Raw genomic sequence first — 27,276 nt, forward strand, 5'->3', positions numbered from 1 at the left:
GCGCTATTTCATTTTTGGATAAAAAACGTTCCCGTTTTAAGCGCAATATTTTGTCACGAAAAGATGCTCGACTATGCATATTATTGACCGTTTTGGAAAGAAAACACTCTGAAGTTTCAGAATCTGCAAAGATATTGTCTGTAAGTGCCCCAGAACTCATTCTACAGGCGAAACCAAGATGATACGTCAACCAGGAAATGAGCAGAATCTCTGAAGCTCTGTTTTCCATTGTCTCCTTATATGGCTGTGATTGCGCAAGGAATGAGCCTACACTTTCGGTCGTTTCCCCAAGGCGTTTGCAGCATTGTGACGTATTTGTAGGCATATCATTGGAAGATTGACCATAAGAGACTACATTTTCCAAGTGTCCGCCTGGTGTCCCTGCGTCGAAATTGGAGCGTAAAGCCAGGTGCAATTATTTTTCCATTTGAGAGCAAGGAGAAACCAGGCTTCCACAAAGGATATATCATCGAAGAGATATGTGGAAAAACACCTTGAGGATTGATTCTAAACCACGTTTGCCATGTTTCAGTCGATATTATGGAGTTAATTTGGAAAAAAGTTCGCGTTTTGAGGGCTGAATTTTCGTTTTTTTTTTTTTTTTTTTTTTTTTTTTTTTAGCTAAATGTGATGTACAAAACGGAGCTATTTCTAATACACAAAGAATCTTTTTGGAAAAACTGAGCATCTGCTATCTAACTGAGTCTCCTCATTGAAAACATCAGAAGTTCTTCAAAGGTAAGTTATTTTATTTGAAGGCTTTACTTGTTTTTGTGATAGTTGCCTGCTAAATGCTAACGCTAATGCTAACGCTAAATGCTACGCTAGCTAGCTACTGTTACACAAATGATTGTTTTCCTATGGTTGAAAAGCATATTTTGAAAATCTGAGATGACAGTGTTGTTAACAAAAGGCTAAGCTTGAGAGATAGCATATTTATTTCATTTAATTTGCGATTTTCATGAATAGTTAACGTTGCGTTATGGTAATGAGCTTAGGTCTATAAATAGAATCCCGGATCCGGGTTTGGTCGTCGCAACAGGTTAAATAAGCATGGTCCATTCAAAAAATGTAGAACCAGGAACAGATATAGCCCTTGGTTCACTCCAGACCTGACTGCCCTTGACCAGCTCAAAAATATCCTGTGGCGTACTGCATTAGCATCGAATAGCCCACGCGATATGCAACTGTTCAGGGAAGTTAGGAACCAATATACACAGGCAGTTGGGAAAGCAAAGGCTAGCTTTTTCTAAAATAAATTTGCATCCTGTAGCACTAACTCCAAAAAGTTCTGGGACACTGTAAAGTCCATGGAGAATAAAGCACCTCCTCCCAGCTGCCCACTGCCATGAAGCTAGGAACACTGCCACCACTGATAAATCCGCGATAATTGAGAATTTCAACAAGCATTTTTCTACGGCTGGCCTTGCTTTCCACCTGGCTACCCCTACCCCGGTCAACAGCCCTGCACCCCTCACTGCAACTTGCCCAAGCCTCCCCCATTTCTCCTTCACCCAAATCCAGATCGCTGATGTTCTGAAAGAGCTGCAAAATCTGGACCAAATCAGCAGGGCTAGACAATCTGGACCCTCTCTTCCTAAAATGATGCACCGAAATTGATTGCAACCCCTATTACTAGCTTGTTCAACCTCTCTTTCATAACGTCTGAGATCCCCAAAGATTGGAAAGCTGCCGCGGTCATCCCCTCTCTTCAAAGGGGGAGACACTTTAGACCCAAAACTGTTACAGACCTATAACTATCCTACCCTGCTTTTCTAAGTTCTTCGAAAGCCAAGTTAACAAACAGATCACCGACCATTTCGAATCACACCGTACCTTCTCCCTTATGCAATCTGGTTTCCGAGCTGGTCATGTGTCCACCTCAGCCACGCTCAAGGTCCTAAACGATATCATAACTGCCATCAATAAAACACAGTACTGTGCAGCCGTCTTCATCGACCTGGCCAAGGCTTTCGACTCTGTCAAACACCACATTCTTATCGGCAGACTCAACAGCATTGGTTTCTCAAATGACTGCCTCGCCTGGTTCACCTACTACTTCTCTGACAGAGTTCAGTGTGTCAAATTGGAGGGCCTGTTGTCTGGACCTCTGGTCGTCTCTATGGGGCTGTCACAGGGTTCAGTTCTCGGGCCAACGCTCTTCTCTGTATACATCAATGATGTCGCTCTTGCTGCTGGTAATTCTCTGATCCACCTCTACGCAGACAACACCATTCTGTATACTTCTGGCCTTTCTTTGGACACTTTGTTAACCTCTAGCGTCGAGCAATCCCGTATCCGGGAGCGTAATCATAGCCTCAAGCTCATTACCATAACGCAACGTTTCCTATTCATGAAAATCGCAAATGAAATGAAATAAATATATTGAAACACAAGCTTAGCCTTTTGTTAACAACACTGTCATCTCAGATTTTCAAAATATGCTTTAACCAAAGCTACACAAGCATTTGTGTAAGAGTATTGATAGCCTAGCATAGCATTAAGCCTAGCATTCAGCAGGCAACATTTTCACAAAAACAAGAAAAGCATTCAAATAAAATCATTTACCTTTGAAGAACTTCGGATGTTTTCAATGACGAGACTCTCAGTTAGATAGCAAATGTTCATTTTTTCCAAAAAGGTTATTTGTGTAGGAGAAATCGTTCCGTTTTGTTCATCACGTTTGGCTAAGAAAAAAATCTGAAAAAGCAGTCACTACAACGCCAAACTTTTTACCAAATTAACTCCATAATATCGACAGAAACATGGCAAACGTTGTTTAGAGTCAATCCTCAAGGTGTTTTTCACAATTCTATTCGATGAAAAATCATTCCTGGCAGTCGGTTTGTCATCAGAGGCAAACGGAAAAATACTGCAGCTGGAGATTACGCAATAATTGCGACGGAGGACACCAAGCGACCACCTGGTAAATGTAGTCTCTTATGGTCAATCTTCCAATGATATGCCTACAAATACGTCACAATGCTGCAGACACCCTGGGGAAAACGTGGAAACGTAAGCTGACTCCTAGCTCCTCCACAGCCATATAAGGAGTCATTGCCATGAGGCGGTTTCAAAAAATGCAGCACTTCCTGATTGTATTTTTATCTGGGTTTTTTCTGTAACATCAGTACTGTGCCACTCACAGACAATATCTTTGCAGTTTTGGAAACGTCAAAGCTGTCAATTATATGCATAGTCGAGCATCTTTTCGTGACAAAATATCTTGTTTAAAACAAACGTTTTTCATCCCAAAATTAAAAGAGCGCCCCCTATAACCTCCAGACGAGCTTCAATGCCATACAACTCTCCTTCCGTGGCCTCCAACTGCTCTTAAATGCAAGCAAAACTAAATGCATGCTATTCAACCTATTGCTGCCCACACATACCCACCCGTCCAGCATCACTACTCTGAACGGTTCTGACTTAGAATGTGTGGACAATTACAACTACCTCGGTGTCTGGTTAGACTGTAAACTCTCCTTCCAGACTCACATTAACCTGTTGCGTCTACCAAACCCGGATCCGGGATTCTATTTACAGACCTAAGCTCATTACCATAACGCAACGTTAACTATTCATGAAAATCGCAAATGAAATGAAATAAATATGCCATCTCTCAAGCTTAGCCTTTTGTAAACAACACTGTCATCTCAGATTTTCAAAATATGCTTCTCAACCATAGGAAAACAATCATTTGTGTAAAAGTGGCTAGCTAGCGTAGCATTTAGCGTTAGCATTAGCGTTAGCATCCAGCACGCAAGATTTCAACAAAAACATAAAAGCCTTCAAATAAAATAATTTACCTTTGAAGAACTTCGGATGTTTTCAATGAGGAGGCTCTCAGTTAGATAGCAGATGCTCAGTTTTTCCCAAAAAGATTATTTGTGTATTAGAAATAGCTCCGTTTTGCACATCACATTTGGCTACCAAAAAAAAAACTAAAATTCAGTCCTCAAAACGCGAACTTTTTTCCAAATTAACTCCATAATATCGACTGAAAACATGGCAAACGTTGTTTAGAATCAATCCTCAAGGTGTTTTTCACATATCTCTTCAATGATATATCGTTCTTGGAAGCATGGTTTCTCCCCTCAATCAAATGGAAAAGTACAAGCAGCTGGCGTTTGCGCACCGAATTCCATGCAGGACACCAGGCGGACACTTGGAAAATGTAGTCTCTTATGGTCAATCTTCCAATGATATGCCTACAAATACGTCACAATGCTGCTAACACCTTGGGGGAACGACAGAAAGTGTAGGCTCATTCCTTGCGCAATCTTGGTTTCGCCTGTAGAATGAGTTCTGGGGCACTTACAGACAATATCTTTGCAGATTTTGAAACTTCAGAGTGTTTTCTTTCAAAAACTGTCAAGAATATGCATAGTCGAGCATCGTTTCGTGACAAAATATTGCGCTTAAAACGGGAACGTTTTTTATCCAAAAATGAAATAGCGCCCCTAGAGATCAGAGGTTAAGCATCTCCAATTCAAAATTGCATCTAGAATCGGCTTCCTATTTCGCAACAAAAGCATCCTTCACTTATGCTGCCAAACATACCCTCGTAAAACTGACTATCATACCGTTCCTTGACTTCGGTGATGTAATTTACAAAATAGCCCCCAACACTCGACTCAGCAAAGTGGATAAAGTCTATCACAGTGCCATCCGTTTTGTCACCAAAGCCCCATATACTACCCACCACTGCAACCTGTATGCTCTCATTGGCCCTCACTACATATTCGTCGCCAAACCCACTGGCTCCTGGTCATCTATAAGTCTCTGCTAGGTAAAGCCCCACCTTACGTCACTGGTCACCATAGCAGCACCCACCCGCAACACACGATCCAGCAGCTTTATTTCACTGGTCACCCCCAAAGCCAATTCCTCATTTGGCCCCATTTGGCCTCACCCCCCTTATCCTACCTCATTTGCAAACACTGTATATAGACTTTCTCTATTGTATTATTGACTGTATGTTTGTTTATTCCATGGTTAACTCTGTTTGTGTCGCACTGCTTTGCTTTATCTTGGCCAGGTCACAGTTGTAAATGAGAACTTGTTCTCAACTAGCCTACCTGGTTAAATAAAGGTGAAATAAAATGTTTTGAAAAATAGTGTTGTCTTTTGTTAAGACATGTAGCTAGCTAATTAAACAATGAACCATAATCTCAATTTGTGACGTTACTACCCTACATGAACCTTCAGGTAGCTAACCAACCAGGTTCAGTGTTAGCTAACAGTACACTCTAACTTGAAATTAAATTGACTTTCTGTCGAAATTAGAAACGTGTAATATCTGAAACTGTAGCTAGCGAGACTAACTTACCCATATACGTAATGGATGGACGCTTCTCCCTGTCACGGATGCCATGGTTGCCTTTTTGTTTTTGCCATCTCCTTAGCTATCGTACTCTAATTCCACTGATTTTATAACTTGGTCCTCCGGAAAATGGAGAGCAACACTTATCAATTATACTATGCAATACTTTTTTTTTAAGGCCGCTTTAGACAGGATTACCTACACATACTGACAAGCTCAAATAGACAGAAGCGTGCTATATTGCAGACCAATCCAAACTCATCTCTCGGCATTTCCAGCCCACTCATTATCTCAGCCAATCATGGCTAGCAGGAAGGTCTGTCTTTTTCTGTGGCTAAACCAACTAGGCTCGTAATTGTACAATTTATTTGTATTTATGGCATACATGGCATACAAGTTTGTTATTAAGGAACATTAAAGTTCACCTGTTCCATGAGGCATTTCTGCCAATAGGCACATTTTGATTGAAAAAAAAAAAAGTTTATTCAAATTGCTCTCCTGTGAAGTATTGACCCATGACATGCGCCTAGTTTCTTGAAACGAGTCACATATATTCATGAGCTCCATTTGACTGAAAGCTCTTTGAAACGCCTATGTCAAGCAACTTGGATACAGTGAGCAGTGTTGCAGTACAATCATTTTAAGCAAATTTGGTGATACACAAACAACTCAAACAACATTGAAATTGCATCAATTATATGTATCCTGTTTGGCATGTCTTTTGCGATGTGGTTCACATTAACACTGACACATTTGTTGATCTTTGTTCCATGCTGGCTGAAGACCTAGATAGCCTAGTTAATACCAGCCACGAATGAAAGGGGAACCTTATCCGTATATTTTCCATAGATTAATAGGGTAAACTTTTAATTACATTTGCTGACACCCTACAGTCAAATTTTGGCAACAGTAGATTAGCCATCTAGCTAGATTAACCACCTCCCTCTGCAAACATGCCTTGTACGAAGTTGGTACTTATTTAAATTTGGTAAGAGAATATCATGTTACCATTGGTGTTTTAAAATGTGAGTGACCTTGTCCACTTAATAAGTAATCCAAGTGTTTGACATGGGGGAGGGGACCAGTAACTTTATGATCAAACATTATGTAGAAGCAACGGTCCTTTTTTATGCTTTGATCTGGTTTTCTTCAAATATCATCACATTTTTACTGTGCATGACCTGTAAGGTGTCTGTGACCAACAGATGCGTATCTGTATTCCCAGTCATGTGAAATCCATAGATTAGGATCTGATGTCCTTATATGAACTGTAACTCAGGAAACTCTTTGAAATGATTACATCTTGTGTTTTCATTTTTGTTCAGTGTAGCATGTTCAAGACTAGGAAGTGTATATAGCTTGCACCAACGGTGTTACTCATTAACACCTCATACAGTATTGTTTGCCATTACAAAAAGAAGTCTACATCTCCTGACAAGGTTCCTCATGTTGCATTAAGAACATTACAATAACAAGTCTTTATTTCAGTCAATAACGTTCAAATACATTTCTCACAGTCGGAGCTGGTTATTTTCCGAGTTCCCAGTTGTTTTGAACGCACTGAAGTCGGAAGTCCAAGTTCCCAGTTATTTTGAACGTGTCATTAGCACAAGGCAATCTTGAAGGAGAAACGGGGAGAAAATGTACACAGTAAACGATGACAAATTATGAGGAAATAATGCACCTGCCTGCTGACTCTCTTCCCTCAACAGAGGCACTCACTGCCTGCAGTCCAAAGACTTAAAAGACACACCCTATCCACTCAGCCCTAAAATTAAGTGGACACTTCTGATGACATATCATGACGTCTGACGAGTATGCATTTGCATGGCGAGGGAGGAAGGAATAATTTTTAAATGGACCACCCTTGACCGGAAATTCATCACTCCTTCATCCCGCAATGATTGTGTTTTCAGCCACCTGTGGTGCTTTATATGCATTATTTTCAATTATGAGTTTGTCTACTTATATTAAATATATAATTATAAATATATTCCTGCTGTATGATTTGCTAGCAAATTAATGAACTAATGTTAGCCCGCCTAGCTGGAACCTCTGAAGAAGGGAAATGCTTGATTTCTACAATTTCCAAAAGATAACCAAACAAAAACATTTTTACCTTTTTACAACTTATTTGCATTAATTTTAACTTACACTTGTCTGTTGACGTCTCCATTGAGGTTGTTTTTAAGTTTTTGCAGACTTTTCTTAGCGGATGTACGTCGCAAAATTGAATTATGGGTTGTGTGTGTGCTTCTGCAATTGTATGTGAAAGATATTGTGTTGGACATGCAGACTGTTTCATGCTCAATAAATAGATAATAGACTTCAAAGGCTAGTCAGCTCAGTGAAATGCTGTTATCCTTAAATCAAACAGAACACTATGTTTCCTGTTTATTATAGTACCTTGTAGATGGCTATTAACAGATAAACAGTAGAGAAGCATTATTCTATCCATTTACAATGTGACTTGCAGTCATGTACCTTTCTATAGACTTGACAATCCCCTCACCCCTTACTTTTTATGGTCATTAGAAGAGTAGACATGATCCCAATTTTAGCTTCAAGACGCCAACAATTAAAAAAATATGACACTAGTTTAAAACAGTCAGTGGATAGTGCTAAAACAGCGACGTCGACTCTCTATTTCTCGGCTATCTTTATGCACATTGTGGGGAACAAAGCTCCATGCTCTAACAACAATTACAGTAATCCCAAAACATTTTTTTGTGAGATTGGGAAAACACCTAAAACACATTTGCTACACATTTTTAATATTCAAACAAAACCCTTTATCCTCTTACTTCTACCCCCTCCTTTTTTGAAAATTCTGTTAAAAATCGCGCAACTTTTCAGCGTCCTGCTACTCATGCCAGGAATATAGTATGTGCATATGATTAGTATGTGTGGATAGAAAACACTCTGAAGTTTATAAAACTGGTTAAATCACGGCTGTGACTATAACAGATCGTGTGTTTCATTGAAAAACGCAAGAAAAACTGCTCTCTGAAAGCTAAAAATAATTTCCATAAGTCACTTCCACCAGTTATTAAAAGAGAACAGAATTTAATGGCGATCTACCTGCAATTCATACAAATTCCGCACGATGGCGCCATTGTCCTAATTTTCAATAGAAGGATTTTCCAACAATTAATTCAATCTGACCTCCATTTTCCCAGTCTTCACCCGGATGCAGTTGAGGGAGATATCAGATGGCATTGTTTTTGCAAGTGAAGACCTATTGAAAAGACATCGCCCTGTAATCATTTTGATAGATTATAAACGTTTACTAATACCTAAAGTTGGATTACAAAAGGATTTCGAAGTGTTTTGTGAAAGTTTATCGTCGACTTTTTTAATTTAAAAAAATTACGCAGCGTTTAAAAACGATGATTTTTTCTGAATGACACAGATCCCATACAAAGCTATTTTGGGTATATATGGACCGATTTAAACGAAAAAAAGACCCAATAGTGATGTTTATGGGGCATATAGGAGTGCCAAGAAAGAAGCTCGTCTAAGGTAATGAATGTTTTATATTTTATTTCTGCGTTTTGGGTAGCGCCGGCTATCGCAAAATCTGTTGTTTACGTGTCGAGCTGGCATTTTGGGGGGTGCATGCTATCAGATAATAGCTTCTCATGCTTTCGCCGAAAAGCATTTTAAAAATCTGACTTGCTGGCTAGGTTCACAACGAGTGTAGCTTTAATTCAATACCCTGCTTGTGAATTTTGATCAAAGATTGAGTTGTAACGAGTACATTTAGCATTTAGCGTAGCGCATTTGCATTTCCAGGGGCATACTTGAGACGTCTGCGTCTCAAGTATGGTCAAGAAGTTTTAAGTAACATCTACACATGTTGTAAATTGCTTAAAAGCATAGTTCGAAACAAGATTCACGATAGAAATGAGCGGATCATCCAGAGCCGTGGTCTTGTGGGCAACACTCCCAGCAACAAGCCAATAGGCGGAGATGGGAATTGAACCCATAGTATGTTCTTCCCCAACTGGAGACCAGGTTCAATTTCTGTCTAAATAAAGCAAAAATACTGAAGGTAGAGTGGAATTCCATAAAGTTAATGAGAGGTTTATTAAATCAGGAGTCACTCGTGTAAATTAACTTGAGTTTGATTGTAATTTGTACTCTGTGCAAAGTAAGACATTCAGACACTCAAAACCATGCCTATCATATCTCCCAACATGCTTTATTGCAGGTTGCAACCTAGACCCCACCCCTTCCCATCCCCCAACACAAAGACAGAAACACACCATCAACCACTCCACTAAACCAACCATGCCTGACTGACTAATTAATTGATGAACAGATGATTGTTGCCTGTTTTTTTATTGAATGTGTAGTTTGTTGTTTTTTAAAATGTTTTATTATTTCATTAACATAAATTGGATATATAATTTATTGTTTTAGATGTTTATAATATGGAATTGTCACAACTTCCGCCGAAGTCGGGTCCTCTCCTTGTTCGGGCGGTGGTCAGTGTCGCCGGTCTTCTAGCCATCGTCGATCCACTTTTCATTTTCCATTTGTTGTGTCTTGATTTTTGACACCTGGTTTCAATTCCCTCATTTACTTATTGTGTTTTTAACCCTTTGTTCCCCCCATGTCTTTGTGTGGGATTGTTTATTGTAGTGTTTGTGCACATTCCCCGTGAGCTCACGACGGGTTATTTTTGTGCCCATTTATCTTGTTCTGGATGCCGTTGGTTTTGCTTATTAATACATCTCTGGTTATTACCTAGTTCTGCTCTCCTGCGCCTGACTTCTCTGCCGAAAATTACGCACCCCAGTACAGAAATTGTTATTTTCATGCATTTAGGAAAAAATTTGTAAATTTACCTTTATTTCAGGTTTATGTTTAGATGTGTTTTTACATGCAGATTGATCTTGTGCGGTACGAAGATAATAACATACATTTTTCTAAACTTCCAAGTAGTTGGATGTATGGCCCCCTTTCCTGAGAGGGGTTCTCCAATTTAAATGGTTAATGTTGTCTCCTTTGTCCTAATTCTCCCTAATTTGGCAGTCACTCTAAATGCAGATTGTGGATGATTAAACCTTCCAATTGTTGGCTGTCCTGACTCTGGATGGATTCCAATGCAAATCTATATCATTACACAAGCCAGCATAATGTGACTTCCATAATTGACATGCCTGATGTGGCCTGCAAACCAGAAGTTTTAGACAAATGTATTAACTGAAAACTGAACTGTTGATCTACATAACCATATGATTTTGTAACATGAGATTACATTTTGAAGAATATATAAACCCTAAACACTTATATTGTTGAGACTACAGGAATATAAAGTATTGAATGCAATAATGAGTTCTCTGTCACTAGCAAACACAGTCATGGGTGGTAAATCCTGCATTCACTAAAGGCTACCCTGAGATCTGCAGATCGTCGCTTGAATTTGCATAGATCCCTGTGTGCCATAAAATGAACATTGCTATTAACACCCATGACTTTGTTTGTTAATGACAGAGAGTTAGTGATTGTATTCACGTGCATTCTAATTTCTAGTATTAGCTCTGTCAAATGTGATGTGTGTTGAAATACCAGAAGGTCTGTATTTGACTGTCTATTTAATTTCTTAGTACAGACAAATTATGTCTATAATTTATACGCCACCTCAGGCTGTTTTAACAACTTAAGTAAGAGAATAGACAGTTACCATTGGTGTATTAAAATGGCATATAGGGTCATGCCAATCTATTCCCTTAATAATCCCTTAGATCTGGTTTTATACATTATCATCCAATTTCACAAAAAACATGATATTGACTCCATTCTAATTCCATTCCAAGGATGTTATTATTTTCCAATTCAAATTCAATTCCAACTCCATGCCAATAATGGTTCTTGTTCAATTCAAATTCAGAGTCAAAATTATAATTAAATTCCATTTAAGTGATGAGTTTCTTTTACAATTTAAATTGAACCCAATCATGAATTTGACACATCCACAGGCTTCCACACATTTCAGGAACGTTTTACATTACATTTAAGTAATTTAGCAGATGCTCTCATTTACAGGAGCAATTAGGGTTAAGTGCCTTGCTCAAAGTCATATCAGCAGATTTTTCACCTAGTCTGCTCGGGGAATCAAACCAGCAACCTTTTGATTGCTGGCCCAACACTCTAAACGCTATGCTACGTAAATGCCACATCAAGAACCTCATACTTAACTCAAAGATTCTTTATCGGGCAAGAGTTCTCCAAGGAACCTTAACAGCTGAGGAGCTGTTAGTGATTTGGACACTGAAAAACTTGAAGCTCTCAACCCATTCAGTTCACCCCAGTTTCCTGTAGTTCTCGATCAGTTCCTAGGTTTTAGTGATGTTGAGGAAGAGATTGTTGTTCCAGTCCCACACTGCCAGGTCACTGACCTCCTTCATGTAGTCTCATTGTCACTGGTGAGCAGACCTACCGCCGTTGTGTCATCACCAAATTTGATGATGGTGCTGGAGTCATGCGTGGCCACACAGATGTGGGTGAAAAGGGAGTACAGGAGGGGCCTAAGCACACCCCTATGCGGTCCCCATGTTGAGAGTCAACGAGGTGAGGTGATTTTCCCTATTATCTTCACCTGGGGTCGACCTATCAAGAAGTCCAGCATCAGTTTGCAGAGGCCGGTGTTCAGTCCCAGGGTCCTAAGCTAGGTGACACATTTGGAGGAGACAATGGAGTTGACCACTGAGCTGTAGTCAATGAACAGCATTCTCACATAGGTGTTCCTCTTATGTAGGTGGGTGAGGGTGGTGTGGAGTGCAATTGAGATTGTTTCGTCTATGGTTGTGTTGGGGTGGTATGCACATTGGAGTGGGTTTAGGACAGGGATGTGCAACTGGTGAGTCATATGCCGGGACCAATAAAAAAAAATATATATATATACAGTACTAGTCAAAAGTTTGGACACACCTACTCATTCAATGGTTTTTCTTTATTTTTACTATTTTCTACATTGTAGAATAATAGTGAAAACATCAAAACTATGAAATAACACATGGAATCATGTAAGGGGGGTGTATGAATGAGCGTTTGCAGACCAACGAGCCACAGCGGCCCCTCATAATGAGTTATATTTAAATTATTATTTTATTACATCTATATTAAAATATGAAACTTTTTTGAGGCACCCAATGCTATGGTTTATCATATTGGGCTACTTCTGTAGGATTAGATGGGGCTGAGTGACGACGGACCAGGCTTAGCTGTTTGTCTGCAGTTCGTGTCTAACTGTAATATGTCCTCCTTAATTTCCTGTTAACTCCTGTAGAGCAGAGAGAGAACCCCTGAGATCAAGTCTGTATTGGGAAATGTCCCTATAACATTCCCACCTATATATTCAAGGCTTCGGCTTTTAAGGCTACCCATGCTTAAGGTTGACTGATTTGATATGTAGAGTGTAATGTATGAATACAATCTATATTTGGATGATTATGTTGTAATACTCTTGAAAGAAGCCACACAGCTCCATGATATACAACTAATCCCTCCACACACACGTGTTTTATAGGCATTATGAGCAAGGTCTTAGGGGGCCTGGCTCGCCACACCTAACCTCCTTGCCGTCCAAATAACATTTTGAAATATTGAGTATTTATTTGAGTTAGATGCAAATCGAACAAAAGACGCATCAGTCTCATTTAAAGCACCTACCTCATGATGCCATCTATTTTGTGAAGTGCACCAGTCCCTCCTGCAGCAAACCACCCCCACAACATGATGCTGCCACCACCTTGCTTCACGGTTGAGGTGGTGTTCTTCGGCTTGCAAGCGTCCCCCATCTCCTCCAAACATAACGATGGTCATTATGGCCAAACAGCTTTATTTTTGATTCATCAGACCAGAGGATATTTCTCCAAAAGTACACTCTCTGTCCCCATGTGCAGTTGCAAACCGCAGTCTGGCTTTTTTATGGTGGTTTTGGACCACTGGCTTCTTCCTTGCTGAGCAGCCTTTCAGGTTACTTCAATATAGGACTCTTTTGACTGTGGCTATAGATACTTTTGTACCGGTTTCCTCCAGCATCTTCACAAGGTCCTTTGCTGTTGTTCTGGGATTGATTTGCACTTTTCACACCAAAATAAGTTAATCTCTAAGAGACAGAACGCATCTCCTTCCTGAGCGGTATGACGGCTGCGTGGTCCCATGGTGTTTAAACTTGCGTACAATTATTTGTACAGATGAACGTGGTACCTGTTTGGAAATTGCTCCCAAGGATGAACCAGACACCTCCAATTGACTCAAATGATGTCAATATGCCTATCAGAAGCTTCTAAAGCCATGACATCATTTTCTGGAATTTTCGAAGCTGTTTAAAGGACCAGTCAACATAATGTATGTAAACTTCTGATCCACTGGAATTGTGATACAGTGAAATAATCTGTCAGTTAACAATTGTTGGAAAAATTACTTGTGTGATGCACAAAGTAGATGTCCTAACCGACTTGCCAAAACTTTTTAGTTTGTTAACAAGAAATTTGTGGAGACTCCAACATAAGTGTATGTAAAAGTCTGACTTCAAATTTATCTGATGCTGTCTGGACCAAAAGAGCATGTCACACCTTTTCTGGCCAGACATCATCAGATACATGGGCTTTCATATAGAGGGGTGCTGTTTTGCTAGCTTGGATGCTTTCTCTGTTGACATAGTTTTAGGAGAGAGGAAGAGGCGAAGCGAGAGGGTTCACTCTCGCCAAACTCTGTCCAGAATAAGCCAAATGTGTTTCTGTGGGCATAATATGCAGACCTGTGCTTGTCGCCTGCCTTCCCGCCTTTGGTACAAAGACTCCCATTGTTTGGGTGGTGACATGAGCATCTTGTCATTATATACAGATCTTTGGTGTCAGCCTCTTGGAAATTGGAAGGGAAAGTTGGCAGGTCCCCTAAAGTAAATTGATGTTTTACCAAAATTATATAATTATTCCAGTCTAAATAAAAGTATTATATATATATATATATATATATATATATAACACCAGGGAGCAAGAAAATAGCTGTGGATTGTTTCAAATCACAAGTGTGTAACCCTATGCCTGTTTGGGGAGCCCGCAATTTGGGTATTGCATGTGGCAACAGGTCAAGCTGATTGAGTTACGGCTGTCAGTGATAATCTAAAATATGTGTGAAGATATTGTGTCTTGAGTATAATTTAAAATGTTGAGACAAGAAGAAGGGGAGTGGTGTGTTGCGAAGATATGGCTTGTCTCTCTCCAGAATGCATGCACTTAGCTCTCCAGAATGCTCTCAGCTGTCTCCCGCCAATTCTTGCGTATTCATTGTTTCATTGTATAAATTGTTTGCCTTTTAATAGTTTTTTTAAATCAATTCCCCATTTACATACTGTATGTCACCAGTAGGCCTAGTAAATGTACCTTTTAATCCTCCATCATTTTGTTGCATTCATTTCTGTTAATGCATGTATTAATTAGTCATTTACCATTCTCATTCTCAGACTGGAAGCGTTGTTTGCGGAGTTCACAACCTGCTACACTTGTGAGCAACAAGTTGTGGTTTAATTTCATAACCATTATGAGTTTTGTCCATTTTTTTCTATGTCTTTTATTTGGAGTGCTCCATGTGCGCAATGAGCATGTGTCTGGTTTCTCTTTCCTGATAACGTTAAGGAGCAAGCTCCTGAACATGCACAGATGTAGGTCTGTCTGTCCTGCTGCGTGCAAAAGAAGGAAAGTACCCATTTGGTTATGTCTAATTCATGATTGTCATAACTCCATGTCCACCGCTAATAAGCTGAGCTTCTCAGTCATTTTTTCTTCACCTCACACATTAAGTTAACAGTCTGTTTTTTTTTTACATCCATTGCGAATGTTAGAAACATTGTTCAAATACTGAGGAACTAACACTCCCGGCCTCGATGATCACCAAGCCTCGGTGTGATAGAGCAGAATATCATGATCTGATGATTCCGTATATCCAGTGGTAATGGCATAAAAAAACAGCCGTCTGTCCCAAGCTCACTGGTGCGGGGAAATATGAGGGCCCAGGGGTAGGCTAGTTACAGTTTTTTCTGAATGCTTAAACACCAACAGTGATTCTTGAAGCGTCTCTGAAACCATTAACACTTGTAGCCAATGCGTGTACCAAGTGTGCCAAACTGAATGCACGTTCTCTGCTTTGCACTCAGTTTGTAATTTTATAACACACTTTTTGCAAAGCTGTAAATACAGCTAACGGCTTTATTAAAAAAGTTGACCTGTTCTATTGGTCAGCATGTCGAGAAAGAAATGGCCTATTCCAAACACACTCTGGGACAGATCACAACAGATCAGAACGTTTAGCTGAAAATGTTGATAACCTGTTATTTATTCACATTATAACTTCAGCAGTGCACATGAAGCAGTAGGCTACTCACGAATGTTTGTTCCATAATGCAATTAGCACACCACACATGCATGTGGTTTATGTGACAGACATTAAAATATCTGTTAAGAATTTAGGAAGAGGGGGGGGGGGATCTAAAGATGCAACACCTAGCATGGGTTGCTAATATGACTAGAATTGTGCCTAATGCTGATGAACAATGACAGAAAGTTGACTTCAAAACTAATAAAACATGAGAGAAACTGGGTACTGGTTTCAATGGTATATGGAAGTCTTTATAAAATAATTGCCTCAACAGATATGGTTGGATTTTTTTTTTGGAGGCTACTTTGAAGCAAGGTAACGTGCCTCCATAACGTGTAAATAAATGTTCAGGTTTCAAACAAGTATATGTTTTCAAAATGTGTACAGCCTCCAGCTCATTGCAAAGTTGTGTGTGACAAGCTGATGAAGCCTGCCTTCCGTTGCCTACACAGCAAATTCTCCAGTGTAATAAATAACTATTTTACACAGAGTGTTAAATCAACAGTGAAAGTGTTAAATCTGTGGACCTGGAACACTGACAAATTAACACATTGCTTGGTGTAGGGTTTCCCAAACTTGGTACTTGGGACCCCAAGGTGTGCATGTTTTGGGTTTTGCCCTAGCACTACACAGCTGATTCAAATAATCAACTAATCATCAAGCTTTGATAATTTGAATAAATTGTACAGTGTTTGTGCAAAAAGTTTGGGAAATGCTGGTTTTGTGTAAAGCCTTATTCAAATATTTCACAGAGTGCCTTGCCTTTTGAGTAAATTGTGGAGATATCAACCATGGCTGTATTTGTTATTGACAGAAAGATGCTTGTCATTGTGAATCATCATGTATTGCTCCCTTGAACTTTATCAAGTGTGATCAGAAATAAATATGTCATCATAAAAAAATACTTATTTAACAATGCCATGTGTATTTGTTAAACCCCTATTGTGAGGGTCTCTTTGTTCCTTGTGCTGTTATGTTTGATACTGGATCTCTGAAGTATGCTTTGAAATTTCTAAACAGTTTGCTTTGAAGCAGTGTGCCAATAACTATACCACTTTATTAGAAACACATGCTCAATTACTTCTTTATTTATTCGTAGGGGACAATGCACATTAATCAACATCAATATTAAAATAATTCAACATCCATGTGAATGTGCCAGGGTTAGCCAAAAGATAATTTGCACCTGTAGTTCCTGGACAGGTAAGGGCCTTTACACAGCCACTATGCAAATACTCATTAAAACAATGTAAAATAGAAATACATTACATCCAATAATATATCATTCTAATCAACAACACCATCAGCTGCCGTCTTACATATGAGGAACCACCGATAAGTCATGTGTACAGGTTTGGATAGATTTGAGCCATGTTTTCAATGTACATTTTTAAATACAATAAGTCAGTGCATCTTCTCAAGTCCATGGCATTGCATTCCAGTATATTGTAGCTCTAACAGAGAAGACCGATATGACCGATTTTACTCTGTCGAAAAGGGACAATGCAAACCCCTCTAGATACTGCCATTGTTATCCCGGAGGTGCTTTCCTTGAGCATGATAAGCCAACATAGGGGTGGAGGGGCAAAACCATGCAGGATCTTAAAGACAAGGCTTGCATCTACATACTCCTTAAAGCTATCCGGACTAAATACATGATGTTTGTATATGATATGTACTGTTTGTTTGTAGTGTTTGTTTGTAGAGTGATTCAATTGGTTTCAAAATAGTAGCTCCTGCTTGTGACCAGTATGTGAGGCAACATCTCAGATGTGAGAAGATCATATAGCATGCATGTATAGTTTGGTGGCACCCAGAGGAAACCTAAAGTTGGATAATCCAAACTTTGGATTAGAGTCCAAAATGACACTGAGATACATGAAGTTAGACACAAGTTTCAGATTCTCCCTATGAACAAGAAAAGCTTGTTGGGAAGAATCAATGGATTTCTTAGAGAAGTACATAAAAACAGTCTTGTCGATATTTAAATACAGGCAAGAATTAGTCAACCACTTGGAAACATGTACCGTAGCTTCCGTTAACTTATTAACAACTAGTTGTCTATTTTTTGAGTGTTCAGACAGAACTGTATCATCTGCATACATCGGCATGTTAACTTGTGGGCAAGCAAGTGGGAGATCCTTTATATAGATGGTAAACAGAAGGGGGCCTAATATTGACCCTTGTGGGACCACAATGTTATAGTAAAGAGAGTCCGACTGAGTGTCGCCCAAACGTACCATTTGACTTCTGTTTGTCAGATAGGAATATATCCAACTAATGACTTCAGTGGACACAATAAGGGAGGATAGTTTGGATAGGGGGACCTCATGATTCACAGTTTCAAATACCTTTTAAAGATCTTAAAAGACTGTGTCGACTTCACAGCCTATATCCAGTTTAGATTTAATGCACTCCAGAAAATAGCAATTGGCTGATTCGGTAGAATAGTTCGTTCTGAATCCAAATGAGTTAGAATCCAATTGACCTTTAATTTGGGATGTTTTTTTTACTTTTCAGCTCCTCTCCCAGTTTGTTGAGATTTTCCAAAATCACTTTGCCATTTCCTTCTGCTTCATTGATCACTGTGTTAAAGAACTCTGCTTTTGCTTTTTTATATTCCTTACCACCTTACTTCTCAGTGCTGTAAATATGCAGCTGTCAAGGAAGGATCCCGTTCTCTCATATGCCACCAGGGGTCCTCGTTGAGCCATGGTAGAAAGTTTTTCCGTCTTGGCTTACGTTGATATTTCCTAGTAAAAGCAAGTACCCCTGACCGAGGTGTGCAATTCGGGTCCGGGCTCAATGAGTGCAGAGTTAAACGTTTGACTCCGCCCATGTTTGACCCTACTCCCTCCCACCTTTTTTTGGTCCTGTTCATCTGAGGTTTGACAATGACACACTGAGTACAAACGCACACGTTGAATACAAACATATTTCATTTTTGAAGATCGTAAGAAATATTATATTAAAGTGGTACCTGCAGATGTGTTGTAACACTTTGCTTTAGGACAAGCTACTGATATTGTTGCAGTGAACAACAGACTTGTTATTTATATCATGTACTGTTAAAATTATGTTGATTAATGTTATAACTTTGTAATTATATTATTTTGTCATGACGTTGCCCTCTTTGGGTACAGCAAGCCCCATCCCCCACTCCCTGCCTCCTACAACTAGGCTGCTGTGGTCAGAAAGGTCGTAAATTCCAGGAAGATCCTGCCTCATGGCCACACAGTATAGAGACCGAGTGAAGTTTCATAGAGAACAAAGGAATTTCTTCCACCTCGCAGAACTTGAGGTCCGAACAACATTTATGTTCTGGAGAAGGTATAAAAGATCGGTGAAGAATCCAGCTATGAACTGGTCCGTTTGTTACAACTTACTAAGCTCATGGGGAGACGGTGCGGCCACATTACCATAACGCTGTTTATATAACAGCCTCAGATATGAGGTTTACATCTAATTGTTGTATAAGATGAATGAGTGAGGATGATACTGTTTGTAAAATTGTGTAATGTGATTTTGGACTGTTTAATGAAGGAAACGCCAATTCCCTTTTGGGTTTAACTAAATCAGAGGACCGCCCATGAGCCCAGTTAGGGTCGGGCATCCTGGGACATGAATGGTTCCTTGAGGATAATATGTTCCTCTTCATCCAGACCATCATACAACCATAGTAATTTAAGGGTTGTAATGCAGTCTTCCCTGTCCATCCCAATTACACTAAGGAGGGAAACAGTGCCTTTAAATGTTTGGAGTTCGCACCACCTTGCTGCCTCTAGGGTGTCCCTTAGAAGAACATCTGCTTCCTTGAAGAAAAAGGAAGATTAAATATTAAGTGTAGTGCTTCATTGGGTGATCAAGTCAAATTACACCCCACTTTCACAATACCACCATGCAAACAAAAGCCACTATTACTAAAGGGGTTTTCAGTAATATCTATAACTACTCAACAAGTCATCACGACTAGTATATCTCGCCATGCATTAAGCCTTCAGCATTACACACCGTAGACTACATAACCAGTTCACAGCTCCCAGTTTGCCGTGCATTTTGTTTTCAGTATCGTCTAGAAAGAAAACAGATTGTGGTTATTAAGTAATGTTAGGGAACCTCTAGGGATGTGTGTACAATAATGCACCTTACTTTAGCTAAGATCCTGTACAGTATCTGATTCTGCGGAGTTGGATGCTGATGTGACATGCTGTGACTTCTTGGGGGGGGCGTCTTCTACATCATCCTGAAATATATTGGAGAAAGGGGGGGATAAGTCTTTAAGCATTGGTTTAAGACTATACCACTCATCATATGACACCTCCGACCTGTAGTGTCTTTTGTTTTTGCCGCCTTTTTCGATATTTCAACCTTTCTTCTTCAGACCTTAGTGAGTGGACGACGTACATTACATACATTCAATATTAAAATATATTTGGGTCAGTCTGACTACAGTGAAACAAGTGATTTTAAGGATGCAAATGAAAGGTTTTTATAATGTCCAAGACTTAAGGTTCTGCGGGAGAACTAGGCCCCACCCTTACCTAATTTGCTGCATGTTTTCCTTTGAAAGAGAAAAATCACACAATCGGATGGGTATCCCAAAAAACATTATATCCACTAGTGATGAGAATTTCATAATTTATACATACCTCAGTGAAATCACACTGTGCTTCCATTGCGATGTACAGAGCGTGCTGTAAGTTAAGAAAGAGTAGGTTGTTAAGTTTGATAGTTATAATAACAACAATAATGATAATAGCAAATAATAATAACATCAGCGTCGTACCATCAAAACAAGCACCCCACAGTTGTTTGAGAAACCTTTCTTTGGTAGGCCCTGTGGTGTAAACAAGGTACAATTTTCAATCAAGGAATGACAATGGTATAGTATATGGCATAGTTCAGTGGAATAATTTAACGATATATCTAACCTGATCATCATCCACACCATAAGTCCTCCAAGGTCCAGGGGACAGGATCCGAGCGATGATTCTATGAACAGTGTATGTGAAAGTAAAGAAAAAGTACAATTCAACAGCCTTTTAATACTCCAGCATAACAGTTTTGAACAAAGTTGGAACTGAATTAGCCCTGAGTATTTTTCACAACATGTATGAGTGTTGCAGGACCTGAACATAGATTTTTTGACTGCAAACACACCATTTCTCACATCAATGCGCTCGCATGCCAAAAACCTTTCCTTGGACACTGTTTCAAAGCAATGTGTATGCTTTCTTCGTAAATGTGTTTTGAATTTATTCTTAATTAAATTCAGTTTGCAGTGTGGACAAGTTACAATGACTTTTGACATGCCATGTATGTTGGGACCAGGTGATTTCATTATTGTATATACTATGTGTAGGCTGAGTACGCTCTATGTGTAACAAATAACCTTTAATAAATGGATCACTAGTCACTTTAAACAATGCTACTTTAAATAATGGCACTTTAAGGATTACATATCTTACATTACTCATCTCACATGTATATACTGTATATTATACCATCTACTGCATGTTGCCGATGCCTCTCGGCCATTGCTCATCCATATACATACAGTTGAAGTCGGAAGTTTACATACACTTAGGTTGGAGTCATTAAAACCCGTTTTTCAACCACTCCACACATTTCTTGTTAATTAACAAACTGTAGTTTTGGCAAGTCAGTTAGGACATCTACTTTGTGCGTGACACAAGTAATTTCTCCAACAATTGTTTACAGACAGATTATTTCAAACTGTATCACATTTCCAGTGGGTCAGAAGTTTACATACACTAAGTTGACTGTGCCTTTAAACAGCTTGGAAAATTCCAGAACATGATATCATGGCTTAGGAAGCTTCTGATGGGCTAATTGACATCATTTGAGTCAATTGGAGGTGTACCTGTGGATGTATTTCAAGTCCTACCTTCAAACTCAGTGCCTCTTTGCTTGACATCATGGGAAAATCAAACGAAATCAGCCAAGACCTCAGAAAAAAATTGCAGACCTCCACAAGTCTGGTTCAATCTTTTGAGCAATTTCCAAACGCCTGAAGGCTCCACTTTCATCTGTACAAACAATAGTATGCAAGTATAAACACCATAGGACCATGCAGCCATCATACCGCTCAGGAAGGAGACGTGTTCTGTCTCCTAGAGATGAAAGTACTTTGGTGCGAAAAGTGCAAATCAATCCCAGAAGAACAGCAAAGGACCTTGTGAAGATGCTGGAGGAAACAGGTATAAAGTATCAATATCCACAGTAAAATGAGTCCTATATCGACATAACCTGAAAGGCCGCTCAGCAAGGAAGAAGCCACTGCTCCAAAACCACCATAAAAAGCCAGACTATGGTTTGCAACTGCACATGGTGAAAAAGATCGTACTTTTTGGAGAAATGTCCTCTGGTCTGATGAAACAAAAATATAAATGTTTGGCCATAATGACCATCGTTATGTTTGGAGGGAAAAGGGGGAGGCTTGCAAGCCGAAGCACACCATCCTAACCGTGAAGCATGGGGGTGGCAGCCTGCTGTAGGAGGGACTGGTGCACTTCACAAAATAGATGGCATCATGAGGTAGAAAAATCATGTGGATATATTGAAGCAACATCGCAAGACATTAGTCATGAAGTTAAAGCTTGGTCGCAAATTGGTCTTACAAATGGACAGACACCCCAAAATTCTTAAGGACAACAAGTCAAGGTATTGGAGTGGCCATCACAAAGCCCTGACCTCCATCCTATAGAACATTTTTGGGCAGAACTGAAAAAGCGTGTGCGAGCAAGGAGGCCTACAAACCTGATTCAGTTACACCAGCTCTGTCAGGAGGAATGGTCCAAAATTCACCCAACTTATTGTGGGAAGCTTGTGGAAGGCTATCCAAAACGTTTGACCAGAGTTAAACAATTTATAGACAATGCTACCAAATACTAATTGAGTGTATGCAAACTACTGACCCACTGGGAATGTGATGAAATAAATAAAATCTGAAATAAATCATTCTCTCTATTATTATTCTGATATTTCACATTATTATAATAAAGTGGTGATCCTAACTGACCTAAAACAAAGAATTTTTAAATGTCAGGAAATTTTTAAATGTCAGGAATTGTTAAAAAAAACGGAGTTTAAATATGTTTGGCTAAGGTGTATTCCGACTTAACTGTATATGTACATATTCTCATTCACCCCTTTATATATGTGTGTTAGGTATTTGTTGGGGAATTGTTAGATTACTTGTTAGATATTACTGAACTGTTGGAACTAGAAGCACAAGCATTTCGCTACACTCACATTAACTTCTTGCTCCTACTTGAGACGCAGATGTCTCAAGTAGACACCTGGAAATGCAAATGCGCTACGCCAAATGCTAAATGTACTCGTTAAAACTCAAACCTTAATCAAAATTCACATGCAGGGTATTGAATTAAAGCTACACTCGTTGTGAACCTAGCCAACAAGTCAGATTTTTAAAATGCTTTTCGGCGAAAGCATGAGAAGCTATTATCTGATAGCATGCAACACCTCAAAATGCCTGAATGCAATGTAAACAAAGATATAGCTTAGCCGGCGCTACACAAAACGCAGAAATAAAATATAAAACATTCATTACCTTTGACGAGCTTCTTTCTTGGCACTCCTATATGCCCCATAAACATCACTATTGGGTCTTTTTTTCGTTTAAATCGGTCCATATATACCCAAAATAGCTTTCTATGGAAGCTGTGTCATTCAGAAAAAACATTGTTTTTAAACGCTGCGTCATTTTTTAAAATTAAAAAAGTTGGCGATAAACTTTCACAAAACACTTCGAAATACTTTTGTAATCCAACTTTAGGTATTAGTAAACGTTTATAATCTATCAAAATGATTACAGGGCGATGTATATTCAATAGCTCCTCGTTTTCAAATCAATGGCTGCCAATGTGCACATTCAAAACATCCTGGTGGAGACCGGAAGAAATGGAATCCAGTAAGTTGGATTTACAAAGAAAAAAGTCCCTTGAAAATGACGACAATGGCGACATCGTGTGGAATCTGTAGGAATTGCATGCATGTCGATAATTAATTTTGTGCCCTTTTAACAATCCATGAAAGTGACGCATGGAAATAATTTTTAGCTTTCAGAGAGCAGTTTTTCTTGCGCTTTTCAATGAAACACACGATCTGTTATAGTCACAGCCATGATTTAACCAGTTTTAGAAACTTCAGAGTGTTTTCTATCTACACATACTAATCATATGCATATACTATATTCCTGGCATGAGTAGCAGGACGCTGAAAAGTTGCGCGATTTTTAACAGAATGTTCGAAAAAGGAGGGGTAGACTTAGAGGTTTTAACATCTGCGAACCATGTGTATGTGACCAATAAAATTTTATTTGATTTTAAGGGAATGAGATCAAAGAATACACATTGAGAACCAGCCAAACATGACAAGGCATACATTGAAGAAACACAAAGCAATGATCAAGTCGATTACATAGCTGCACTTGTAAACCTAGGATTACTGCTCAAGTAGGCAAATTTGTCCAAATAAGATTCCCTCATTGTGAGCAATTAGCTAGCTCACGTGCAAATGTGTGCTAGTATCGGTGAGGTAGTTGGTCATATAAAAATATACCACTGCACTGGTATATTGTAACATGAATCTTACAAAGTACATTATGCATAATGACAGTCTCACTTACTTTCATGATTTATTTTTGTATCCATGTTTCTACGAACAGTACTGATACTTTTTGGATTTTTCGTCTGCCTGTTGTGACCGCCTTGGAGCCATTGGATTACTGAACAAAACGCGCCAACAAAACTGAGGTTTTTGGATATAGAGAGAGACTTTATCGAACAAAACAAACATTTATTGGTTAACTGGGAGTCTTGTGAGTGCAGTCATATGAAGATCATCAGCTATTTCTGACTTTTGTTACTCCTCTACTTGGCTGGTTACTGTTTGTAATGTTTTGTGTGCTGGGCGCTGTCCTCAGATAATCGCATGGTATGCTTTCACCGTAAAGCCTTTTTGAAATCTGACACAATGGTTGGTTTAACAAGGTAAACTTTAAGCCAATGTATAACACTTGTATGTTTTATGAGTTTTTATTATGAGTATTTCTGGTTTTGAATTTGGTGCTCTGCAATTTCACCGGATGTTGGCCAGGTGGGACGGTAGCGTACCCTAGTGAGGTTTAAGCAATGAAGACCCATGGTCTGCATACAGAACAATTCTGTCAGCCATTGACAAAATTTGCTGTGTATGCATTTGAAGGCAAATGGGAAGCACGCTTCAATTACCAGTTGAGAAATAAAAATGTTAGCTATTTTTAATCGCGGACATCAACAAGCAATTGCATTTCGATTTTTTGCGCAAGGATTGGACTTATTAAAGCACGTTTCACTCCAGCAGCAACAAAATAGCTGTTTGAGGAGTTGTCTGACAGATTTTCTGCTCAAGGTTCTGTATCTGCATGCTGTGCACACACTCCAATTTAATTCCACTAAATTATGCAAATTAACATTTAGACCGATAAGCATGACCGGTCAAATGTATTTCCATCGACTGGAATTTCCATCAATTGAACAGGCTTTTTTTCAATGGGATTTATTTTTATATTTGGCTGGCGCCAATTTTATTTATCAGCTTTTCAATATTTTTATTGTTCAAAAGCCAGCTATTACTGGCTAACGGAAATCCGGACACACATAGTGCATACACCATAGACATACATAATTTACACATCCACACACACAGAGAATTCAGCTCGGACAGATCCATCTCAGAGAGGCCCAGCTCATGAGCTCCATCAGCAGCATTATTTTGGAATGGAAAATGTGTTTATGCAACAATTGTTAATGAATCGCATTGATTCGTTCCCTAATAAAACCGAATCTTTTCAAACTAAAACATATCGTTCCTGTATTGTATCAGAACCCATGTTTCTAGATACGTGTCAAATCACCTTGAAAGGGAAAGATGCACATCTCTAGTACTTTTCTATTTCCAGAACTACCAAAGGGTGAAAAATACCCTCATTCATTCCTGCGGGAAAGCTAGAGAGTGGATCACTTGTCATTTAATATGAAATCATAGAATTGTGATTGCGCTACTTGCCGTGTGTATAAAACCATACCTACTTACTGCATTCAGAATGTTAACAGGCCATACAAATATCTCTGTCAGTCTTTTGGGCATGTGGCAGCGAGGGCAGACATTTTCTTGCTGTCTACCGTATACAGTAAACTATGCATATTTCATAAGTCTTAAAATGGGAATTGCATCCTGTATGCATTAACATTTTAATCCCTCTGTAGACTCAGCGCATGCTTTCCCTTCAGTCTGCTGCACTGCTGGATACATGGGCCCTCTCCCCGTATAAAGACATTTTCCCCACCTTTCTACACCTCGTAAATCTCCATTTTAGGGATGCCATGGAGGAGCAATATTGAAAAGAGAGGATTGGGAAAGAGTTCGTTCTTATACACAATGGTTGGATGTTAAATAGTTGAGGAACACAGGGCTAAGTGTTTTGTGTTCTCTGTGTGCTCTCATGAATTGTCCTAACCCCCCCCCCCCCCCAAAAAAAACTGTATTCAAAAACGGGTCAGGTTTAATCGTGTATTCCCATTGATTAGTAACAGCCTGCGTCGTGGCTGCGCTCTCTGTTATATCATCAATCTAAAGCGGTAAACACGTTTGCCTGATTTGTCATTACAAAACAAATTGTGTGGAATAAGTAACAGTCGCCTTGTAACAGAGTGTTTAGTTGATCTCCTCTGACGTAATGGCTAACTTCAAAGGGTGAAACTGTTGTCAAATTTATAAAGCGCTTTCCTCCCCTATTTTTCCATATCCACACAGTAAATGAAAGCCGCTCTATGAGTTCAAATTAAAGTTCAGTCATCCATTAAAATTGTCTCTCTCTCTCTCTCTCTCTCTCTCTCTCTCTCTCTCTCCCTCTCTCTCTCTCTCTCTCTCTCTCTCTCTCACTCTCACTCTCACTCTCACTCTCTCACTCACTCACTGACTGCTCTCTTCTGTCAGTGTCTCCATCTGGTGGCCCTCTAAGTCAAACCCCAGAGAGATAGGAGAGAGAGACCCAACCACATCAATTAGACCCAAACAAACCATGAGAAAAAAAATAATTACTTGACACATTGGAAAGAATTTACAAAAAAACTGAGCACACTAGAATGCTAATTGGCCCTAAACAGAGAGTACACAGTGGCAGAATACATGACCAATGTGACTGACCCAAACTTAAAGAAAGCTTTGACTATGTACAGACTCAGTGAGCATAGCCTTGCTATTGAGAAAGGCTGCTGAAGGCAGACCTGGCTCTCAAGAGAAGACAGGCTATGTGCACACTGCCCACAAATCCAATTTGTATAAACTCCCATATCTATTGGGTGAAATACCACAGTGTGCAATGACAGCAGCAAGATTTGTGACCTGTTGCCATAAGAAATGTGCAAACAGTGAAGTACAAACATAATTGTAAATTCATCCAATATTTATGTTTATTAATTTTCCCTTTTGTACTTTAACTATTTGCACATCGTTACAACACCGTATATAGACATAAT

At 39.3% G+C, this 27,276-nt stretch overlaps 1 protein-coding gene and 1 long non-coding RNA gene across 2 annotated transcripts in view; one reads left to right on the plus strand and one right to left on the minus strand.

Annotated features, from left to right (window-relative positions):
- Positions 1-27,276, plus strand: part of LOC139388485 (laminin, gamma 3) — a 241,296-nt gene that overhangs the window by 45,434 nt on the left and 168,586 nt on the right. The gene's annotated exons all lie outside the window — the stretch shown is intronic.
- Positions 19,405-20,706, minus strand: LOC139388804 (uncharacterized). The gene is made up of 5 exons (XR_011629334.1): positions 20,644-20,706; positions 20,362-20,406; positions 19,862-19,955; positions 19,724-19,784; positions 19,405-19,524 (listed from the first exon to the last, which is right to left on the minus strand). It is a non-coding gene; the product is annotated as an uncharacterized lncRNA (long non-coding RNA).

This window comes from Oncorhynchus clarkii, chromosome 29, assembly GCF_045791955.1.
Source record: "Oncorhynchus clarkii lewisi isolate Uvic-CL-2024 chromosome 29, UVic_Ocla_1.0, whole genome shotgun sequence".
Taxonomy (NCBI): domain Eukaryota; kingdom Metazoa; phylum Chordata; class Actinopteri; order Salmoniformes; family Salmonidae; genus Oncorhynchus; species Oncorhynchus clarkii.